The sequence below is a fragment of the Chrysemys picta genome, chromosome 2 (assembly GCF_011386835.1).
Source record: "Chrysemys picta bellii isolate R12L10 chromosome 2, ASM1138683v2, whole genome shotgun sequence".
NCBI classification, from domain to species: domain Eukaryota; kingdom Metazoa; phylum Chordata; order Testudines; family Emydidae; genus Chrysemys; species Chrysemys picta.
In genome coordinates this window covers 189,134,487-189,156,161 of record NC_088792.1, presented here as the reverse complement: position 1 = coordinate 189,156,161, position 21,675 = coordinate 189,134,487, and the positions used below count along the sequence as shown (strand labels likewise).

The window sequence follows — 21,675 nt, the reverse complement described above, 5'->3', positions numbered from 1 at the left end:
ATGTAATAACCCCCGCCTTTCTCCCCCACCAAGGAATCTGCTATTCTACTCTTTCTTCTATATCAATCTGTATATACAATTTGTGTAAAATCTTAAATGAAAGCAAAAAGAAAATAAGTTTTGGGTGTGTGGCTGTTTTGAAGGATTTTACTCTATGGCAGTTAGAAATATTTCAGTCTGCATGTGATGAAAAACTAACCACCGAAGGAGAGAGTCAATATCAGTACTTGAAAGATGATATCAAGGAGATGCTTTCCACAGTATTTCTTCTTAACTTTCTGACATGCTACAATTCATGCCCTTCAGCAATTGAGTAGAGTTACAAATCTTTGTATTTTTGGATGCAATACCTTTCTTCAGTACAAATTGCTTGAAATGGTCAGGCATACAGACTTCCTTATCTATTCATATGTGTTCATGTTAGTATGAACTTTTCTTGTAAATTTCACTGTAAGGAGGTGTTACACCCTTCCTTTGGTGAAGTTGCCTTAGGTTTCATGCTGGTGGTTGACAGAGTGGACTTGTCAAGTGGCTGCCACAGAAATCTAGGGAAGACTTTTCACCCGCTTTCTATAGGAAAGTCAAGTCCCCTGTTCTCTTTGCCACCCAAACTCCAGATACTATATCTCTGAGAGACAGCTAGATTTTGAATCCCACAGGGAGAATCCATGCCTCTTGACAGATTCACTGTGACACTGCCCAGACTGCCTGCAAACTGGCAGACAACTCGGTTTGCCAAATGTCGACATTGTCTAATTGGCATTTCAGCCCACTTCTCATTGTTAATGGACATGAAAAACATCCAGCCAGCAGAATGGTGAAGCAGCAGTATTGCTGCATTGTTCTCACACTCAGGAGGCCTCAGGCTCTCTTGGCCAGCTGTGGATTGGCACTAGCATCCTGTGTGAAGGCAGCTACTTGAAAGCTCCGGACCTATTGGGGGGAAAGTATGACCCACGGAAAAGTGGAATGGGAAAGAAATTAAATGAAAGGCACCAACTGCTAAAGTAAGTTGGTTACAAGGCTGTTCAGGGCCTCCTCTGACCTGGTACAGAAAGAACTACTATCCCTTTTGGAAGAAAGGGCCCACCATGAACAAGAAAAGGGTTGCTATAAATGTACTGAACAATAAAAAGTCACAAGATACATTATATTCAAAGATATCACACCTTCATATGAAGAATTCAGAGTAAAGCACACAAAGCCAGCCATCTGCTAAAACAGCTGAGAGACGGCAACTCATGCATTACTGTGGCTGTCTATTCATTCATAATTGTTCCCCACATCTCAAGAAATAGATCTGTTTCTCTTTTTCATATCTATCTGCTTGGCCTGTCAGAGCTGTAGTAGATTACTTTTTCCTCACTGTACTAAACTGTGGTTTTCCAAATAAATTATTACACCACTCTTGGCTTGCAGCAATAGTGTGGCAGAATGGATAAACAATTCACGTGGCTCAACCATCACTCTAAATCTTCATCAGACACTGTTTCACTGGCTGCACCCCTTTATCTTAAACATGTCATTCCTAATTTCCTGTCACAGGGTCTCTCCACATTATTTCATATTGTTTTAAATTGCAGTACACATGTCCATGAAAAACTGACTGTACAAAACAGTGCCTGAATTGACTAAATGAGGTGTGTGCGGGGGGCGGCGGGAGGGTGGCTAGGGAGAGTCAGGGTTCTTACAGCTTTACTGTAATTAGTGTCATGTGAGGTTTTTAAATCTTACCACTCTCCAAATAAAATGAGTGGCAAAAAAGAGTCAAAGCTACCAGATAAATGCACTACATGTTTAACAGTTATAATTAAGTTATTCTGTCAGTAACCCAGAGACTAAATGCAAGGAGATGCAGTAACACATATAATCAAGGCGGGTTTTTAAGCAAAATAGGAAAAACTAAAGTTTGAAATGATTTTTTTTAAATATAATGGTTTTACCTATTTTATGCACCACCCCCCAATTTAAATATTATATTAATTACATGTAATTTCATTGGGCTAGAGTTTGATACGTTACACCATTTCTTTTGATAAACACACTTTCACAAGAATGTTATTAAAGACAGAAGATTTTTAAAAGCTTAACATCAAGAAAGATTTTAACAGGCTACTATAAAAGGATTTTCCTGTTTTAGTGAGAATTATGACATTATCCATCACTCTCTAACTAACCACATGTTAAGCATAAAGCAAAAGCTTTTCTTCATTCTCAATAACATTTTCCATAATACCCGCTTCTAACTGCATGCAGGTGCATGTTTTCAGCCACTCTCCACAGTACCTTAACAATCATTACAAATCCCACTTATCTAAACTAGTGATTAAAAACCTTTAAGGAGAAGCTGTTTAATTAAAAGTAAAGTAGACATTTATTATGTGTTTAGTGTGCCAATTTTGCTATGACCCAAGAACCATTCTCTAATTAAATTTTGTAATTCTTTCAGATATTACAAGCACAATATGATAATGCAAAAGAAACATAACAGCTAATTCAGAACTCCTATGTGCACTTCTCAAGTATTAACAGGGCTGGATTTAAAACCTAATGCTTGATCCTGCCCCAGTTGAAGTCAGTGGAGATTTTTTTCCCCATTTGTTTAAATGGAACCAGAATCAGGCCTTAATTGATAACATAATTGCAGTCTGGGCCCATATAATCTCATTTACATCATGTAAACCTGGAGTAAATTCCAATGACTTCAGTGGAATTACTACAGACTTACACCAACATTACTGTAAACATAAGACACTCTGCTGATTAGGAACATAACTATTTACTACAATCTTTTAGCATTCTTCATTCTGCAATGACAATTCTTCTGAGAAACACACATGCACAAAGGGTGAGCTTGATTCTGAGCTCCCTTACCCCAGTGTCAATTGGGAATAACTCCGCTGAAATTAGTATACTTACACCAGGGAAAAACTGGTGTAAAATCAGAATTATGCCCTGCATGAGTATATATTTGTGTGTATGTAAATATATTGTATTATGTTATAAATATGTACAATACACACACATACAAAGTAAAATGTAACAAGACCTGAGATCAATATACTGCCTTTGTGTTGATCAGAAAAGCATTTGTATTCTCCCAGTAATATTTTGAAGAATAACTTAAATCATTACCATAAAACAGGAGCGTGGTTGCACTGCTTTTCTGAGGCATAGGACACTGCCAGTCACGTGAGAACACACCTCTGTTGTTCAGTTTTTATTGTTATTACTTTAACAGTGACATTTGACCTCTTTAGCTGCTTGTGTGTAGTGAAGTGTTCCTAGCTCACACCTGGTGTCAGTAATAAAACACAGCGTGCATAAATAATGAAGATATGTTTGTGAAACTTCACTAAGTGGCAACTGCCTGTGACAGAGACCCTGTTACTAGTACATGCTGCAGTAAAGGCTTGTTAATGGAGACTGCTCAGCGGATGACAAAATGACCTAATTAAAGTTTATTCTAAATGGCATCAGGGTCATAAAAAGCAACAAAAGAGGAGGAAATGGCTTTGGCGGGTTGAAAATATATTGTAATTTACATTATTACATCTACAAGTCTCTACTTTTTGCTATTTCCGGAGAATGTTGTATTCACTTGGGACAATATATATTTTAATTAAAAGAATGACTGATTGACTGATCAATCGATTGTTTATTATTATATTGAGAAGGGATAGCTAATGGTGTGCCACAGGACATCATTTCCATCAAAGATCTAGTAAGAATATCTGCTGAGAATGAGGATAAGGGAGACGTTTCTCCTGTCAGTTACGAGATCAGAGACACTCAGAACTAATAAGGAATTTCAAATTTAAGCAGTCAGTCCATTTGGAGGGAAAGGACTTTCATATATGAAATACAGTGCATCTAGTGTAGGGTTTGTTGTATTCTGATTTAGATCAGGACTGAAACAATGGACCCCATAAGGACTAGACATATGGCACAATTTACAGAACAGTTATTTGCTCTTGGATGCTCCTTTCATAGGAAAAGAGGTAGGGCTAGATCCACAAAGGCATTAAGTCCAAAATTCAGATCCTCAAAATTCCCGCTCAGCTGCCACCTAACCATGTAGGCTCCTAACATCCTTCAGCACTTACATTTCTGCTCTCAAAGTGCCCTAGGCATTTAATATCTGCCAACGGGCATGTGTAATGCCACCTAAGTCCTGTCACCACTGAGCTGCTTGGCTCTTAACTAGGCATTGCCCTGCCTATCTTGCCTGCAGGGTCCAATCTCACAGGCATACTCAGATGTCACCTCTCAGGTTGGATCCCACACAAATACCCACTGGTTAGAGCATTCACCTGAGATGTGTGAGAACTAGGTTCAAATCCCACCTCTGAGTGATGCAAAGTAGGGAGATGAACCTAGACCTTATACCTTATAGGCAAGTGCCCGGACTACAGGAGGGTATTCGGCAGGGGAGTCTCTCTCAAGCCCTCCAGTTGCTGTTCCTCTTTGCATGAAATACTTAAATAGCCATTGGAGCAGGGACTGGAACCAGGTGAGTGCCCTAACCAGTGGACTGTGGAGTCACTCTCTCAGTGCCCCAATGAACTATTTAAGTATTTGATACAAGTGGAACAGCTTCAACAGGAAAGAATGAGAGAGAGAGAGAGAGAGAGAGAGAGAGAGAGATCCACCCCCAAATATCCTATACCCAGTGGTTAGAGCATTATCTTGGGAGGTAGGAGAGATGGGTTTAAATCACTGATCCAAATCAGACAGAACAGGGACTTGAACCCAGATCTCCTACAGCCAGGTGAGAGCTCAAACCACTACGCTATAAGGGGGAGGTGAGGTAGGTGAGGGGAGAGAGGTGACTGCTTTAGTCACCTAACTCCAGGCAAGGGTTCCCACTTGTGAGTCCTGAGTGGAGGGGAGCATCAGCCTCCAGCCCAGAGTTAGGCACCTAATTCCCTTTGAGAGGTGGGGCTTAGGCCACATCCCTCTTCTTGGCATTTCCTAGTGGCTAGTTTAGGCAGCTCCCTACTCAGCATATGCTGGCTTCTGAGGATTCCTTTCTGGGCACTTATCTCTCTCTCTCTTCCGGTATTGCGTAGAGAGTCTGGGCACCTAAGAGCTATGGGCTGTGGATTCCACTCGGCAGCAAGGCACCTAAATGTTAGGCATTGCAGTGCCAAATCTAAGTTCCCTTTGTGGAGCTAACCTGAACTGTGTGCAAATGAAAGGAGGCAAAGATGTCCAATGAGAAATTAGCAAGTAATAAAGTGTCAATGATTTTGAACAACCTTCAGCTAATTTTCCATTGGTTCCTATCATGATTCTACATAAATCTCTTTTGTATCCAGTAACTCGGGTGATACCATTTGAGGTATCTAAAGCATCATTGGGGTCCAAGGAAACAATGTAATTATTTTTTCAGGCAGATAGACACAGTAAGGAGACTACTGGAATAGACCATAAATACCACCATGTTTACTGATTGTCCAAATTAAACAGGAGTCATTCAGTTCATCTCTGGACACAAAATCCCAAGCACAGCTTCAAAGCCAACTGTAAAGCTTCCTTCCAGATTTCAGTTCCTATGTGGAAGTGAACCAAAATTATCAAATGTCTGGAACACGGGATCATCCATAGCAGTTCTCTTAAGAGTGGCAGAAATATAAACACTTTGCAAAACACTGAGGATTTTTTTTAAGCTTTAGAGAGCCAATGACACCAGGACCAAGTACAAATTAATATACCTGAGAAAATTAATCCTGTTGCAAGATCTAATAATAGTAGCAGGAAACATGACAGTAGAAATGCTAATAACAACAACTTACAGTTATACCTTTCACTAGCTGATTTCCAGGGCCCTGATTCTGATAGCCCTACTCATGCTGAAGAGTACTTTACACCATGAGTAGTCCTGTTTAAGTTAATACAGAGTAAGGTACTACTCAACCTTAGTAAGGTGGCAGACACTGATCCTATTTAATTAAGCCTCACAACATCCCTGATTAGACATAATTATCTCTGACTCACAGATGGGGAAACTCACGGGGGAGGATAGCTCAGTGGTTTGAGCATTGGCCAGGGTTGTGAGTTCAATCCTTGAGAGGGCCACTTAGGATCTGGGGCAAAATCAGTACTTGGTCCTACTAGTGAAAGCAGGGGGCTGGACTTGATGACCTTTCAGGGTTCCTGAAGCACAGGGAAATGAAGTGACTTGCCCAGCATGTCAGTGCTAAAGCTGGGTAGAGAACCCTAAAACTTCCAATTCCAGTTCCCCACTCCAGTCACTGTAAAACATTTCCTCCACATTCTCACATTGTGTTACCCCAGTTCTTCTGATCTTTGCTGGAGATGTCTGACTGGCTGAGAGAAGGAACCAAAACAGAAAGCCAGAGAAAAACAACTAAGGCAAAATTGGAAGTGGGTTAAACCAAGATGAGGAGTTCTATCATTTAATTCTATTTGAACATTAAAACTAAAGCAAAATGAAAGCTCTGCCAGAACTCCGCAGACAGCTAGTTTAATATGCAAACACAGTTTTCTCACAATAATTAGCTTCTTTTGTACTGATCTTGTAAAGTGCAACAATATATTAATTGAATACAGTATGATAACCTCGAATGTGAAGCTTTAATTTGTTGCAGTAGAAATACTGACAAAACAAGTGAAGCCACATTTGTCAGCGTAACAAAAAGTCATCCAAGCCTTTCAATATGAAAATGGTTATTGACCTTCATAGTTAATTTATTGACCCCTAATAGTTAAATAACTTCAAATGAGAAATCAAGTAGTCAGGAGCGGCACCAGGGTTTTTGCTGCCCTAGGCGGCAGCGCTCCTCCTCACAGCATTCGGTGGCGGGGGTCCTTCCGCTCCGTGTCTTCGGGGCGCTTCGGCGGCGGGTCCCGGAGCGAGTGAAGGACCCACCGCCAAAGCGCCCCGAAGACGTGGAGCAGAAGGACCCCTGCTGCCAAATTGCCACCGAGGACTGCAAAATGCCGCTCCCAAATCCTGCCGCCCTAGACGACCGCCTAGTGTTGCCTAGTGGAAGCACCGGCCCTGCAAGTAGTTATATTTGGACCAATTGAGCTACACCATGCTATTTCCATTAGGAAAGGAAATTATTGTCCCACTCCAGCTGCCTCGTAGTACCGCCTGGCACGTATTGCCTTATCGGGAAGGAAGGCCCTTCTCACAATGCAGGAATGAGACTGTGACCAGTCCTTCTAAAGGACACAAGAAAAAGGAGTTTGCCCTAAGGTAGTGATCCCAGTTATATCTAAATATATTACTGAGTTGCACATCAACACTTCTTGTGAACTGCTAAAAAGAAGGCAAAAGTCCTTGCCCAAATACTGTATTTTTTCTTGACTTCTGTAAAAACTGCTTTTTTAAACAACATATATTTGTCCTATAATCCCAGGGAAGTGGGACAGCACAGATATCTACTTCCTGAGTGTAATAAAACTGTGGACCATCTGATAGTGATTTGTCTATAGAGAGGGAAAGCCCAGTGCTATAGTGCTCCATCACCTGCAGACACATCTTCTTGAGCGCAATCTTGTGAGATATCGTAAGTAAATAAGGTCAGGCTATGTCAGTACTTGGTTAGGAGACATCCAAGAATTGCAGGGGTGATTTTGGTCCTGATTCAGCAGTGAACTTAAGCACATGCCTAACTTTAATCATGTGAGCAGTCTCATTGGTTTCAAGTTAAGCACATGATTAAAAACCTTCCTAAATTAGGGCCTTAAAAAGTGTCAGTCTTACTCCGCTCCACCAAGACTGTATTGAACCAACACCCATTATGGTGTTAAGGGACACTGTGCTATTGAAGGTGTTATCTTTTGAAAAAAAAAGTAAAATAAAGGCCCTGGCCACTTGTCATCTTTGATAATTAGGGCCTTAACAAATTCACAGCCATGAAAAATGCATCACGGACCGTTAAATCTGGTCTTCCTCTGTGAAATTTGGTCTCTTGTGTGCTTTTACCCTATACTATACAGATTTCATAGGGGAGACTTGGGTTTCTCAAATTCGGGGTCCTCATCTGTAGCAGATCGCAGACTCACTGGTGCAGTGCCTCCTGCTGGTCATCTTGGGAATTAGCTCAACTCCAGCTCCGGAGAGCCCTCTGCTGGCCGATGTCTTGCCTGCCTCAGGCCCCACGTCCCTCCCAGACCCCGGTGCCCCTTTACCTCGGGGTTATGCCCCAGCAGTACCCCCACTCTCTGGGTCTCCCCTCCCAGGGGAACCCCCAACCCCCTATGCCCACCTTGCCTCAGTGGCTACTGCCAGTCATCATTTAGCCCCCTTTCTCTGGGGCAGACTGCATCTGTAATCCACTCATCACTGGCAAGGGGATAGGAAAGGGCGGGGGGGGCAAACTTTTTGGCCTGAGGGCCACATCGAGGTTCCGAAACTGTATGGAGGGCCGGGTAGGTAAGGCTGTGCCTCCCCAAACAGCCTGGCCCCTGCCACCTCCCACCCCCTGATTGCCCCCCTCATAATACCCGACCCATCCAACTCCCCCTGCTCCTTGTCCCCTGAACACCCCCTCCTGGGACCTCCTGTCCCTAACCGCCCCCCCCCCCCCCGGGACCCCACTCCCTATCAAACCCCTCTTGTTCCCTGTACCCTGACTGCCCAGACCTCTATCCACACCCCCGCCCCTGACAGGCCCCCCAGGACTCCCATGCCTATTGAACCACTCCCTGCTCCCTGACCCCTGAGTGCCCTCCCTGGGGATCCCCTGCCCCTTATCCAACCCCCGCTCCCCACCTCCTTATCATGCCGCTCAGATGATCAGGACTGGCAGCCGCACCGCCTGGCCGGAACAGCCACGCCGCCACGCAGTCTAGAGCACCGGGGCAGGCCGGCAGCTCTTGCAGCCGCGCCGCCCAGCAGGAGCTCACAGCCCCGCCTCCCAGATCACTGGTGGCACAGCGAGCTGAGGCTGCGGGGGGGAAGAGGGGGACAGCGGGGGAAGATCCGGGGGCTAGCCTTCCCAGCCAGGAGCTCAAGGGCCAGGCAGGATAGTCCCGTGGGCCCATCTCTGGGTAGGGCCTGCTGCCTTTGCCTATCCCTGGGCTGCCCCTCTGCAGCCCCAGTACCTCTGTAGGCCTTCATCAAGGCCTGCAGCCTAGGGGTTTACCAGGCTGGAGCTCCCCAGCTCCTCTTGCCCTTACCCAGCACTGCTCTACTTCAGGTACCTTGCTCCCAGGCAGCCAGCCCTTCCCACTCCAGGGATAGAGTGATACTCCCCCTGCTCCTGGCCCCCAGCCCTCTTATCAGGGCCAGCTGGGCCCTAATTGGGTGTGGCCCCAGCTGTGGATGCTTCCCCAATCAGCCCTTGTTCTGCTGGAGTGGGACAGCTGCCCCCACTACATGACCAAAAAGAGAGTTGCAGGGGGGGTCACAAGGTTATTTTAGGGGGGTTGCAGTATTGCCACCCTTACTTCTGTGCTAGGCGTCTAAAGAGTGGCAGGCTTTTGGCCAGGTACCCAGTTCTGAAGGCGGTGCCCCGCCAGCAGCAGTGCAGAAGTAAGGGTGGCAATACCACTTTTGCCTTCAGAGCTGGGTGGCCAGAGAGCGGCGGCTGCTGACTGAGGGCCCAGCTCCGCAGGCAGCAGCGCAGAAGTAAGGGTAGCAATACCATACCGTGCCATCCTTACTTCTGCACTGCTGCTGCGCTGCTCTCCAGCTGCCCAGCTCTGAAGGCAGCACCACCACCACCAGCAGTGCAGAAATAAGGGTAGCAGTACCACAATACTACAATAACCTTGTGGCCATCCCACAACTCCTTTAAATAGCTGAAATCATGAAATTTATGACTTTTTAAATCCTATGACAGTGAAATTGACCAAAATGGACCATGAATTCGGTAAGGCCGTATTAATAATCCAATGGCATTTATCTTTCACAAAAGGGTTGTTAGCCCTGGTATCCTGGCCAAATTCCAATACAGGTCATTATATTATTCTTTTTCTTCAACACTTAGTAAGATAGTCGGCCGCAGCAATCTTCGCCATTTGGACTGTTCCTGCGCAAATGTAAAGGCTTGACGGCCTGACAGTCCAACATCGGAACAGACTTGATGAACCCATGTAATAAGGGGTCTGCCTCTGGGCCGCCTCCACTCCTCAGTTGGTGGAATTTTATTCTGGATGTTACAAGCCACCCGGAGAACGGCGTTCGCTGAAACGTCTTGTGGCATCCTTGCGACATGTCCAAAAAGCGTAAGGCGCCGCCTGTGGACAATGGCCCCAGTAGTCCGTAGACCTTAGTGACCATAAACATCTGCATTACAGATTAAGTCATTCCACTTTATGCCCAATATATGATGTTGACATATTGTGACATTTATATATTAATTATATTCTCCCTATCTATAACTCCTTCATGCTTGCAGATGGATATGGGATTCTTCGCTAAAGCAGGCTAAAAATTTTCCAACTGAACATATTTCCATCATAAATTCCATTTCATTGAAACTGAAATTTGTGAGGAGAATGTATCAATTTTGATTAAATTTCTTTGGAAAAAAAGAATTTAAATGAGGTTGAAATGTTCTGTTTTGCCACTTTCAGAATGGAATGTTTTAATTTTCCATTTCTAAATGACGTTTCATGTCAACATTTATTTTATATTATGAAAAGTTTAAAAACACTGAAAAAATTAAAGTCAAAATAAGATGTGTCAATTGACCTAAAACAACAACAAATCAAAAACTGTTTCACAACCAATGCCAACATTCTTTGTTTTATGTTCTGATTCTCATTCAGAACAAAAACAAATTCAGTTTTATAATTTCCTGTGAAATGGCAATTCTAGTTCCCATACAACTCTGCTCTTCACTTTTAATCCCAAACTGCAGTTGGTGTATTATTACTGTGCTCAGTTAAGCAAAGTGCCGTGTATCCCACACGAAGGGTGTTACATTTCAATGGTGGTGGCTAAATTCCACATACTGGGCCAAAGTCATATTGACTTTTTTTTCTTAAAATGCATAAAAGTATTGATCACTCTGTGCGTGCATTACTATTAACTTTTTTTAAATAGCATATATTATTTCCTGAATGTCAATATTAAAAGACAGTCACACACCCCTTAACTTTATACCACCCCAGCAATCATGCTCTCAAGGAAAAGATCTCAAAGATCATACCTAGGTTCTAATGGAAAAATGAGGGAAGCAAATTCCAGAACCAAGGCTCCCCCACTGAGAATATCCCATTCTTAGGCCCCAACCATTCAAATCCAAGACTGTGAGCAAAACTTCCCACTTGACCTTGATTGCTATAGTAGCCTAAGGGGGAGAGACAGTCCCCCAGGTTACCAGACTCCAAACTATATAGGACTTTATAAGTCAATGTTAACACTTGAAATTGCATCTGAAAGCAAATATGAAGTGAGTGGGTAACACTGCTAAACATCCTTATTCTGCATTAGCTTCTGGATGGTCTTCTAAGGTATCCCTGCATAGAATGCATTGCTATAAATGGGAAAGTGAGGCTGGTCATATGGTTAAGACATGTCTGAGCCTCAGGAGATGTGAGTTCTGGTGTTGGTCCTACCACAGAAATACTTAGGGGCTGAGGTCCTCTATGTGTCTGAAAATATGTCTCAGTTGGTGCACTCAAAAATTCAACTAGGAAAATGTTGGCTTCAACATCTGTCATTTCAATTTTTCTATAGGTAAAATGGGGATAATCATGCTTACCTACTTTGCAAGAGCAGTGGCAGGCTTAATTAATTAATATCTGCAGACAAGGGGTCTATGCTGATTTATACCAGCTGACAATATTGTCTTGAATATTCCCTTAGCTGTAACTGTTTTGAATTTTATAAAGCAGAAAGCAAATCTTTATTGTAATTGGTATTGTGATTTCAGTGGGAGTTAGGTGCCTAAGCACCTTTGTGAATCCCACCATTAGACTTTGCATAATCAGAATTGGGACTACAAAAATGTCTCTGTAATTATGATACTCCACATTAAAATCAATATGACAAGACTGTAGAGGACAGAGATATTTACACAGTGAGAGAGAGAAAGAGCATGCTCAGGCCTGGGAACCAGGAAATCTAAGTTCTAGTTCTGACTTTGTTACTTTCTCCATCTGTGACTTGGAGCAAGCCACTTATGTTTAATTTCGCCATTTAGTGCAAATCCTTCCGCACCATTTAAGCCTCACTTCAGAGCTGCACAGAATAGGGGGAAGCATTGGTGAAACACCCACACAGGGTGTCTCTGCATTAGCCAGTCAACACAGGCCGGTGAGATAATTCAGCTCTCTTTCTAGACACTGGGAGTGGACAACAGCCATGGGATCTTTGTTAATGTAGACAGAGTGGTGCAACTACCATGCAACTAGTGCAGAAGGGCTATGGGCAACAACCCTAGCACACACACTGTTTTAGAGCCTACAGGGGAGAAACAGGAGGGAGGGTCTGTTCTTCATCCATGTGCCCTGGCCATGGGTTATGGATGGATTTCATCTCCTTAACACCTTCTTCCTGCTTTTCATTCATATTAAAGGGTCTAATTGTGCACTCATAGAAGCCAATGGCAACACTCCCTTTGACTTCAATCGGTGCAGGATCAAGCCCAAAGATCAATTACTTTATGCAGCTTTATGCCGGTGAAGTGAGTTTCACCTTTAAAGCCTGTGTATGTACATTGAAATCAAAGAGAGTTTTACTACTGGCTTCAATAGATGCCTGTCTCAGGTCCCTCCCTTTCTCTGACTTAGTATCCCTTTATCTAAAATGGAGGTTGCAACGCTTGCATACCTTGCAATAGAGTGCTGAGGATTAATTAGCTATTTCAGTTAGTGAGTTTGATGCTTCCAGCTTCAGTTTGGTTGAAATGTCAAGAAATGCAGAGTACTGGACCCTGCATATTTTTCAAAAACAAGAAGAAATGTGGGATGAAATCCTGGCCCCACTGAAGTCAATGGGTGTTTTGCCTTTGTCTTCAGTGGAGCCAAGATTTTATCCATAGCTTTCAGCTTTTCAAAAGCAGCTGAAAAAAAATGTCTTTAATAGAGGAATCTCTTTGATACTCCCCTTTCATTCTCCAATGTCATTTTTCAGATGGTTCACTTGAAACTATTGTATTAGCTGGCTATCAAGTTGAGAAGGGGTTTCTCTGAAGGCATTATCATATTTTAATAATTCTGGGAAGTTTTGCTAAATCATTACAAAAATTGTGCTCAGTAATGCGTGGCTCAGGCTTAGGCTTTATGGAGATCCACTTATATTAAATGATTGCTGCCATCCCAAATAAAAATGTTATTTTGACATCTTTCACCTTCATCATTGCAGTTTGCAGGTATCCTGAATCATCTTGGTGGTTTACATAACAAGATTATTATTTTTCATCTCATATGCTCTTTGTGTGTAAATGCCTAATTACTAATCAGAAATGCTCTTGGGCAGGGGACAAGATTTTCTTTTTTCAGTCAAAATTATAAAGTAGCATATTTCCAGAGGAACCAAATAATATGCAAGTCATGGAAAAGTATTGATTGCATAATAATGTGATGTCAACAGTGCAGAATAATCATGTTTGTAGGTTGGGCACAAGAGCCTTACATACATTATACAGCACAGGTTTTACTGTTGGTATGGAACTTATAAATTGAGAGTATGTAATTTTATAAAATAGAGCTTTATTCACACACTAAAACCTTTATATCAAACCATGGTAAAATGTTATGATCTTTTTCCTAGACTGATTAACAAAAAATACAGTGACTAGTATTAAATCTGAAGTGGATGACATTTAAGGTCATGAAAGGCAATCTTAGTGGCACCAAAATCTTTTAATCTTATTTGCAGATTATTTCATCAGTAGTTCCCCAGAGCTGGAAAAGGATTTTATTCTCATATCTTTATAATTTAATTGAATATTGAAAGTGCAACATACCATAAATTGCTCTTAATTCTAAAAAGTACCTTTTCATCTCTATCTTAGCACACAGAAAAGAATAAGATTACATGAACAAGATTACTATAGCCCCATAAATATGCAGATCCAAATTCAGCAGTGGTGTAAAGATTTGTGTAATATCATGGTTGGGTGTAATTAGGAAGAAAATGGCTGTAAATGGCAAAGTCATGTAACTTTTATCAATTTCAAATTCAGTGGAGGTGCAAAATGAATACAACTTACACCAATTTACTTTTAGGCAAAAATCAAATTCAGCCCTGACATGAGTGGGTGCAATTCCAGTGGAAGTGAGAAGGTCAAATTCATCAATGGGGAAAAGCCAATGAATTCAATTCATTACACCAGGAATAAATTTGGTGCAGTGCGAAAGTTGTGGAAAGTACCAGCATAAGGCAAACCAGAGGTCTGTTTTACTTTATTATCAGTGGTTCCCAAACTGTGAGTCGGGACTCCAAAGTGCCAGGGCTGGCTTAGACTTGCTGTGGCCTGGGACTGAAGCCCGAACCCCACTGCCCAGGACTGAAGCCAAAGCCCGAGGGCTTCAGCCCTGGGCGGCAGGACTCAGGTTGCAGACTCCCTGCCTGGGGCTGAAGCCTTGAGCTTCAGCTTTGGCCCCCCTACCCAGACAGTGGGGCTCGGGCTTTCCACACACACACACACACGGGGCAGTGGGGCTTGGGTAGGCTCAGGTTTTGGTCCTAGGGTTGTGAAGTTTGAAAACCCCTACTTTACCTTATCCTGTCACTTGCTTCTTGTGCAACATCCTGTCCCCTTTGCCCCTTTTAGGGTGAAAGATACTCTGGTTTTTCACATCTACTCAGTGAAAAACCAGTGCAAGTTACATTACTCTGCCAATTACTGCCACCTTGTTTATGACTGGCTTATACTAGACATCCAAGCCTGAGACAGGTTTCATAGCAGTGGCCCTAACAGTGAATCCAGAAACAGCTTCAGGCATGGTTCTTCACAGCCCCATTGCCCAAAGAGCACAAGGTAGAGGGAGAGGTAAAACAGAGTAGGAGAGGTTAGGGATGAGTAGAGTGTGCACTTCATCAATTACCTTCTGGGGAATCCACAGGCTAGGTAGTTAATGCAGTCATTTAACTTTTCTGCAGCGCCCTTTTGTGTGGTGGAAACCCCCTTTGAGTTTTAGGGGGCAGCAGTCAATGGGGAAAACCAGACAGTGCAATTCCATTGATGCTCCACCACCAAGGAGCCTGAGGAAGTGGCAGGAGGCTTTGGAGCTATTGTGGAGGAACAGGGACTCAGTGCATCTCCATGATTCATAAGTTCTGGAGTCTGAGCCCCCTGTACGTGCAAACCCAAAAGGCCCTGGCAGAATGATCGGGAGAAAATTCTGCAAAGGAACCTCATACAATGTTCCTCTCCCACTGCCCCTTTCCAGGGTTTTTTCCACAGGACTTACAGCCTGGTCCATTTATTTACTGTCCATTACATAGCTATATCCAGTAGGTATTTATAGAGCATCAATCGCACACAGTCTTGCCTAATGACTGATATTAGCATGATGTGGCAAATACAAAATGATAGGGAACAAAGTACATCTATCTGCTACCATCTCTCCTATCCTAGTTGTGACTGTTATGATTACGTGGATCTCAAAAACACACACATAACTCCACAACCTTACACGTGTCACGTGCATTACAACATCTTGCAATGAGGCTTACAGCACTTTGTGGCATGGAGCACATGTCTACTTGACAAAAGTAAATACCCACAACAAGCTGGGTCTTTGGCTGTGATATACCACACACAGGCTGTGGTCTGGCTCTATGAACAAAACAGCATGGCCTAGCTTTCACTTCACTGACAGGAATGCCTGAGATCACAAAATGCTGCAGTCCATGCTCAGAAATTATATAAGTAATTTCCGTTCATTTTATTTATTTATTGGCTTTTCTATGGTCCCCACAGCTGTAGTATCTTAGCATCTCACAGTAAACATTAATGAATTCATTTCCATTTTACAAATGTGGAGCATGGAACACAGAAGAGTTAAGTGACTTGCCCCAGATGGAGTCTGTAGCACAGACAGAAAGGAAGCTATAGCCTTCCCCCTCCCCTGCATTCTCAGGATAGTGCCTTAACCACAAAAGCAATCTTCCCTTTCAAAGCACAGTTTTGTTCCCACCCCCAAGTAGTGTCCTGAACAACTAAACAAAATGAAGATTATTTCTAAAACAATAATTTGCATTGAGTTGTACTCAGATGAGTTACTACATTAAAATAGTATTGATCTTAGGTTGCCATAAAGGAAGATCTGTATAGATGTAATCCACACTTTTCCAGAGAACAAAGATGAATATATACATTGTTCCATTGGATCGGGACAGTAGCCTATCTAGTTTGGTGTCCTATCTGTGACACTGGCCAGCATCAGATGCTTCAGAGGAATGCAAGAAACTCCACTAATAGAATTTATATTTATAGAATAACCTGCCCACAGGTGAAATTTCTTCCTAACGCCAGGTGATTAGTGATTGGTCTCTGACGTGAAGCAAGCGTGTTTACATCCCTTATCATTTTTGTTAATCCTATCTTACATAACTGTGAATGTTCCTGTTATTCATGTAAATGGCTGGAAATTTATCACAGATCCACATAGTGGAACAGACTCAGATCTAAGAGTTCTGATTCCAGAATCTGGCCCAGTATCTCTGAGGGCTGGATTTTGCATTTGGAAATTGTGCACATGAAATTTCGTACAGCTGCAATTGATTTCTTTTTGGGGTGGGGGGGAAGCATGTGTTGGGTTAAAATCTCCCAACTTGAGGAAGAACCACCCCCCTTCTATTCCACCACAGATGCCCTATTGCACCTTTGGGAGAAAAATATAGCACAGCTACTTTTATGGGCAGAGGCTGCAACCAGTCTCTCTAATTCTTAGACTGATTGATTTTGCATAAAGAATGTTTTTGCATGTTTGAATGTTCATTTGAAATCAAGCTGTGTGTGTGTATGTGAGAGAGAAATGTCACATGCATTCTTTCTCTCTATCATGTTACAAGGAGATTATATATAAATATTTGTAATATGTGTATAGCTATGTACATACAATAGGTACACACACACTGAATATATAGATAGCTACAGATAGTACGAGCAGAGGACATATTCCAAACTGGGAAGTCAAACCGTACCTTTATCCTCACAAAAGAGAGTAAGAATAGGTTTGTTCTGCAACTACATTCTCTGTGTAAGCAGACAGAGGCAGACAGGATGATTGACTGATCAATTGATTTTGATCACAATAATGGCCGAGATTTTGCTATAATGGCCAAAATCACAGGATGAGAGAGCATTATTGCACTGTTTAAGTAAATGTTCACAATCCAAAGGTGATACTTTATCAATTTTGTCTGAAAAAGTCCACCATTTTATACCTTTAACTGACAAAAAAACAGAAAGTCAATACTACTGCTGCCATTTTGTTTTACCTTGAATGAAAGTATTGTCAGGTGACATTAGTGAAAGAATGGAATACACATACGTGGAAAGGTGCACTATTGTATAGCTACATTATGTGCCGTTCAAAATAAAAAAAATATTATTTGACTCACTGTCAACCAGCGAAGGTCTTTAAAAGCAAAAGAGCTTTTTCAACTATACTTTTTTTTTTTTTTTGCTTTTATATTTACTTTTGCTGGCTGTATGGCCTGAAGAATTTGTAGACAGCAGAAAAACATTTCTAAAAAGTGCTCACCAAACTTTGGATGCATCAGAAAATAGGCAGTGCTTTGTAAAAATATCCTGTGACAAGAAAGAAAAGTTCTGATTCCCAAACCTCTTTTAACTTTCTCATTTTAAGGGCCTCCACCCTCTTTAACCTTTTGCAGAACACCATTCCCTTCCATACACACACACACTTCTTGAATTTGCTTTTTCTCTCAAGAAACCCAGCTTTGCCCTCTGTATAGCCTCATCTTCCTATGGTCTCTGTTCCACCTTCTTTTTGATGCCCACCCCTTTCTATTTCTGCTCTCTGTTCCACCTTCTTTTTGATGCCCACCCCTTTCTATTTCTGCTCAAATAGCTCCAGCTCCCCTCTCTATCCCTTCAACCTTCTTTTTTTTCCATTAGTAGGCCTTCTTTATCTACTACATACTACAGATGATAGGCCAAACTTTCAGCTTCCAGATGTGGTTCACTGCATTTCTTTCTGATGTCAATACTAGTCCAGGCTACAACTGTGAATTAATTCAGGTCACCTCCTGGTAAGGTATTTCCTGGGGAAACTCAGTATAACCTGTTATGAAAATTTGCATGAGCACTGCTAATTGGCTGAGCAGCATAAAAAGTGACACCACTAAAAATATAAAGGGGTTGCTTTTCACGGACAGGTGTCTTGAAAAAAAGTTCAATTCAGTTTAACCCACAAAGTTCAAATGGCTTCAGACTGTACTTGGAAGCTTTCTCCCATTCCTGCAAAACATGACACTATGGTTAACATTTAAAGAGTAACATCCTTATCTTCTGATTAGATGGTCTCCCTGTTTGGACTTCACAAAACGAATCAGGAATTAAATGTTCCTATTGCTCAATACCTAGAAACTTATTATCCTTTTTCACATCTGTAAGTGAGATACATTCCTATTCAGGTGTATGTATATTGGTGTACAGTCAAACCCAGCTAGCCACAATCACTTGGGAAATTCATGATCTTCAGTTTTTCGAAAGTAAGATTTAATCAACTATACTCAGGCCAGGCCACAACACTGGGTATCATTTAAACCTTTCAAATACTCAGACATACAGAAAAGCCATGCACAGTTTAACCAGATCTAACAGTGCAGGGGTAGTAGGGGTTGGGGGGAGGGGGCGTATGAAGCAGGATTTGTAAAATATGTAAGCATTTTTCCAAACACTTAAATTCCAGAAATTACAACATCTATCTAACAAAAAGCCAGAATAGGAAGTGGGAGAAGCTATTTCTTAATCAGGTGCTGCCTGTAACTAAGCAGAGTAATCTAATTTGCAAGTAGGTGACCTATATCTCTGGACATACCTGATTATTTATTCAACTAATCAAATTATATTGTGTCATTTGATGATAGGATGTTCACACTGCTGACACGATGTTATTTTTTGTTACCAGATAAGGCAAATTGATTCCAATCTATATTCCTTTTGTTAGTCATCAACTCTTACACCTAGACCTGCCAAGGGAAGCATGAATGCACTTTGTTAAGTTCAATAGCATACACAGCATTAGGTCATAGTAAAGATATGCATTGTTGAATAAAAACAGCGACCACCAGCACTTGATCAGCTTTGTCTACATACCAGCAGCTCAAGTGCCAAAGTACATTGCAGTACCTCTCTCACACAAGCAGGTCTGAGGGACTTGCACAGTTCTACCTCTTCTACTTGCTCTGCATCTGTATTAAGGGAAAGGGAAGAACAACATAAATTAGGGGCTGCATCTTCTTAGAAACCTCACTTTTGCCCACCTCTCAAGACCAACAGGCATTACAATGTTGGGAATAGCTATCCCTGTGCCTACTTGCAATACATCTTTTATAATGAATGTAAAGTGATATGTCACCACCAAGACCAGGTGCAAGTAACTTTTTTTTTTTTGATTGACTGGTTTAATCCTCCAACAATATCTACTGAAAACGTCAATGAACAATGATTCGGAGGGATCCGCTCAGGGGGCTGGAGAGTGGTGTGTGTCCTGGAGGAGGGCCAGTACCGGAGGCCTCAAAGGACAAGGACATCGATATTTACAAGATTCTTTTGTCAGCTCAGTACGTTATTTAAGGAGGGGTGGGTGGGTAACGATTTAGTGGGAAGTAGGTGGGGGGGGCTTTGAAAATAAATAATTATGAGATGCTCCTCGTGCGGACTAAGCCCCCAACTCATTCGAGGGATGTGAGCTTAATAACAACCATTGTTGTCGCTGTTGTTGTTCCCCTCCTGGATGTTGGGGCGCTGACCTCTCCTACCTCAAAGCGGTGACGCTGGGCTGCTTTGGGGTGGGGGTGGTCTGGTGTCTGGACAGACAGACGTCTGCTGTAGGCTCCCATTGTCTAAGCTGCAGCAGGTCTTATCGCTGCCATCTCTGTGACCCTTAATGAGCTGCAGCCTCGGGAGGGAGCTTCCCTGCTTTTAGCGCCGCTGCCGCTGGCAGCAGCAGCAGCAGCTCCAGCGCGGAGCCCAAAAGCCCGGGCCAGTTTCCAGCGCTCCCGAGAACGGTGGAGGCGAGAGGGAAGAAGGCAGCAGCTCCCCTTCCATCCTGGGCGGGCCAGAGTCCCTGCCCAGCCCGCCTCGGTGGGAGAGGGAGAGAGAGAAAGAGAAAACCCCGCTAGCCTTTTTGCCTTGGCTGCCTCGTCTCCAAAGCGCCCCGTTTAGCACAGGGATCCCGCGGCGACTCTCCGGGCTGAGCGATCCCGCGAGGAGAGAAACGGCCCTTCGGGAGAAGTTTGCTCCTGGGCTGGAGACAGAGTGCGAGGCGGCATTTGCCAAAGTTGGGCGAAGTTAGCGACGAGGGGGCAACGTACAAGGGGGAGCCGCAAGGAAACATGCGGTGCAGAGCACCGGGGGGAAGGAGGGATGGTACAAGGGCAGGCAGCAGGGAAACATATAGCACCAGGGATAAACATGCGGGGTGGGGGGATAACACAATATGGGTACAAAGGAAACCATGCAATGGGGTTACATACATAGGGAGAGCCCCTCTAAGGGCGGCAAGTCCAAAGAAGAAAACATACGGGTGCGATACCTATTAGGGAAGGCATCGAGGCAACGACCTCCGAGAGGGGGACACACAAGGAGAGACAGGAGGGGAAACATACACAAGGAGGAGGCAGGGAAATACCCGGTAACCACCGGACAAGTGCTTTTGCTTTGCTGTTTCACACGTATCTGGTACGGATTCAACGAGTGATTATTTCAAAGAGCAAGTTCGGGTATTTCAGGCGCCAGAAGGAGGGTTTTAATTCGTCCCACTCCATAGACCACTGCGATCTTTTTTTCTTCCCCTTTCTTTCTTTCCCCTTCTCCGTTAAAAGAATGAATGAATTTGTGGCCAGGCAAATCTGATGTGACTTTTCTCTCTCTCTCTCTCTCTCTCTCTCTCTGCGTATGTCATAATAATTGAATGATTTCATATTTTCATGTCGAAAATAAGAGCAGATATAAAATTGCAGCCGGCAATTAGCTCAGATTTGCTTTCTTTTCTTTTTTCTTTTTTAAGTTACATTCTGCATTTTTTAATCTCGCAGACGGTTTGAGCCAGGGCATTGCCACTTTTCTTTGCCTCTGAAATGTGGTTGTCCCTTTCGTGAAAGAATATCACAGATTTTAAAGAGCTTGCCCGTGGTATCAGCCGTCTCTCTCTCGCTAATCAGGAGATAATTCTCCATTAAGAACTGGGGCGGCTGGCCGAAATAAATAAAACTTGGTTGTTTTGATCATTGTCACACACACACACACACCCTTCTAGTCTGAAAAGCGCAAACTTGCCTTGAAATGGCACTTCAGCTTTAATGCGAGTCTAACTAGCCCATTAAATATGATCAACATACCGTTTGCATGGAATGAAACCTTTCCCAGTCCTGATTGCTCCAAAGGGGAATCACGTCCTACCTCCCACCTTCCCAATCTTCATTCTCCCAGTGTACACACTCTTGTAATTACTGGTGATTGTGCTAATGCAACCCTGAGCAAAAGCATGCTGGTAGTCTGAACAGAGGAGCCGGGAAATACCGTTAATGTAAGGGAAATA

The 21,675-nt window shown here is 43.0% G+C and overlaps 1 long non-coding RNA gene across 2 annotated transcripts; it reads right to left on the bottom strand.

The window, feature by feature from the left end:
- Nucleotides 1–9,542: 9,542 nt before the first annotated feature.
- LOC103305837 (uncharacterized) lies at nucleotides 9,543–20,250 on the bottom strand. Of its 2 annotated transcripts, none has more exons than XR_508281.3 (3): nucleotides 19,895–20,250; nucleotides 19,230–19,324; nucleotides 9,543–10,267 (listed from the first exon to the last, which is right to left on the bottom strand). It is a non-coding gene; the product is annotated as an uncharacterized LOC103305837 (long non-coding RNA). The 2 variants fall into 2 exon arrangements; XR_010598795.1 differs by having other exon boundaries at nucleotides 9,543–10,249.
- Nucleotides 20,251–21,675: the final 1,425 nt, after the last annotated feature.